The sequence below is a fragment of the Papaver somniferum genome, chromosome 1 (assembly GCF_003573695.1).
Source record: "Papaver somniferum cultivar HN1 chromosome 1, ASM357369v1, whole genome shotgun sequence".
In the NCBI taxonomy this organism is placed as follows: Eukaryota; Viridiplantae; Streptophyta; class Magnoliopsida; order Ranunculales; family Papaveraceae; genus Papaver; species Papaver somniferum.
Genome location: NC_039358.1, coordinates 75785439 through 75788308, shown reverse-complemented (window position 1 = coordinate 75788308; position 2870 = coordinate 75785439). Strand labels below are relative to the sequence as shown.

General features: G+C 34.3%; 2 non-coding genes across 2 annotated transcripts; both read right to left on the bottom strand.

Annotated features, from left to right (window-relative positions):
* Positions 1–937: 937 nt before the first annotated feature.
* Positions 938–1009, bottom strand: TRNAQ-UUG. The gene has a single exon. It is a non-coding gene; the product is annotated as a tRNA-Gln (tRNA).
* Positions 1010–2798: 1789 nt separating this feature from the next.
* Positions 2799–2870, bottom strand: TRNAQ-UUG. Its single transcript has one exon. It is a non-coding gene; the product is annotated as a tRNA-Gln (tRNA).

Here is a 2870-nt window from a genome sequence, read left to right as displayed (position 1 = left end):
ATGCAGTATTATGTTGTGGGACATGTGTTGATCATCTTTAATGTCAAAATAAAATGGGTTACGGTACAAAATTATGAATGACAAAAGAAAAATACTAAAATAATTGTCATTTCGTATGGTTACAACAAAGATAACATAGTTCAAATTGACAAAAAAAAATTTGCTTCTAATATTGGGTTTGCTCCATTACAAAACGGTACATGGTCTAATATAAAATACATAAGGTGAATCTATGCATCACAGATGGTGGCTCGGATACAAAGTTCGTTTTGATCCGTTGATTCAAACTTGACAATCATAAGTGGACGTGTGAAAGGATTATCATCAATTACTTTCCACAGTTACATGGTTGTTTGTCTTTATAAGTGGTATTTAAGATGCATTTCTATCAACTGTTGAAGGTTGGTTAGAGTTTGAATAGTTGTATGAAATAAATATAAATATGTATATCACTAATATCTCATCAGTTTCTAATAATAAACGTCTCGTTAACTATACATTTTTCATTAATTGGTAACGAATTATGTCAATGGTTTTGTTAGATTTGAGAGTGGTAGTGGAGGTGTTGCAATAGTGCCGGAGAGTGATGAAGGAGGCAATGACTTTAATGGTAGTTTGTTAATGCCGGTGGAAGCAGTAATGACATTAGTGCTGTCAGCGAGTGGTTGTTGTTATTGTGGTGGTGAGTTTTGGTGAACACCAGTAATCACTATATGATTTCGTGTTGATACAACATTATATTGAGAAACATGTTGTTGGTCAAAATTGTGGTGGTGGTCGTAGGTTTTGGTGAACATGGTAGTCACTGTGTACTTTTTTGTTTATATGGCGTTATATTTGAATAAATGTTATTGGTCATTATTTGCACCAAAAATTATTTTTATTTGAACCTATCCAACTGTGGCGCAAACATGGTGTAATTTGATAATAAAAAAAGAGGTCCTACCGGGAGTCGAACCCAGGTTGCAGGATTCAAAGTCCTGAGTGCTAACCACTACACCATAAAACCAGTTTGATGTCCATATTTTATCAACACAATGTATATACAACTTGGTCTACATAATTGGACGGTTGTGATTTATCTGAACAAGTAATCTTAATGCCAATTAAGGCTTCATAAAGACAAACCGAGATTAGTCACTGATAAATTTTATTTGCGTATATATTCTATTAATTTATCATGATATAAATATCTCATTAATTATGCTAATAGAAATTATATTTTCATATGGGCGTAAATATGGTAGTTATGGCATTAGTGAGTGATGCTGGAAGCGATAACGATAATAGTAGTGGTGATGGTGAGTGGAAGAGGAGGCGGTGTTGGTAGTGGTGGTGGGTGATGGTAATTGGTGGCATAAGTAGAGTAATTGGTGGTCATTGTGGTGATGGTGGGTGAATAGTTAGCGGTGAATGTTTCTTCTCTGTCATTATGATATGTGTAGTATTATGTTGTGGGGCATATGTTGATCATCTTTAATGTCAAAATAAACTGGGTTATGGTACAAATTAGGAATGAAAAAAGAAAAATACTAAAATAATTGTCATTTTGTATAGTTACACCAAGTAATTAACAACATACATTAGTTTAAAATTGACACTATTTTTTTTTTTTTTGCTTCTTAATATTGAGTCTGCGGCGTTACGGAACGGTACATGCTCTAATATAAAATACATAAGGTGAATTTATACATCATGAATGGTGGCTTGGATACAAAGTTCGATTTTGATTCGTTGATTCAAATTTGACATTCATAAGTGGTGGTAAGAAAGCATTCTCATCAATTACATTCCACAATTACATGGTTGTTTGTCTTTTTAAGTGGTGTTTGAGATGCATTTCTATTGACTAATGAAGGTTGGTTAGAGTTTGGATAGTTGGATGGAATAAATATAAATATGCATATCACTGATATCCAATTAGTTTCTAATAATAAATGTCTCGTTACTATGCTAATAAATACGTTTTTTATTAATTGGTAACACATTGATTAATAACTATGTCAATGGTTTTGTTGGATTTGAGAGTGGTAGTGCAGGTGTCACAGTAGTGTTGGACAACGATGGAGGAGGCAATGACCTTAATGTTAGTTTGTTAGCGTCGGTGGAAGCAGTAACAACATTAGTATTGCCAGTGGGTGTTTGTTGTTGTTGTGGTGGTGGGTTTTGGTGAATATAGATAATCACTATGTGATTCCGTGTCGATACAACATTATATTTAGAAACATGTTGTTGGTCAAAATTATGGTGAACAATGGTAGTCACTGTGTAATTTTTGTTGATAGGGCGTTATGTTCGAAAAAATGTCACTTGTCATAATTTGCACCAAAAGTAGGCAAATTTTGACCACAATGTTATTGGTAATATTGTTATTGGTTATATTCTAGGGTTTTTCTCTACGTGGGTTTATCCTTCTTTTGTAAGTTTTTCTTTTTCTCATTTTTTTCCATTTCTTCACTGCCATGTCTAGCTCTCAACCATGCTCTAGCCAATGTAGTGATCCATACACGGTACCTTGGCTTTCACGGCATTGGGCGAGCTTGGCGAAGAGTTTGTTGTTTTCTTAAAGAGATTGGAATTTTTTCTTATTAGACATGATTCGACTTCCAAAGTAAGTTTTTTTTTTTGTTTCATAGGTTAGGCGTTGCTATTCGAAACGGGGTTGGAGCTCAGCTTGTTGCTCGGCCTACTTCTATTGCCTTGTCTACTGATATTCGTATTTGATTACAACCAAAAGTTATTTATCTTTGAACTTGTGCAATTGTGACACAAACATTGTGTAATTTGATAATAAAAAAAGGTCCTACCGGGAGTCGAACCCAGATTGCAGGATTCAAAGTCCTGAGTGCTAACCACTACACCATAGAACC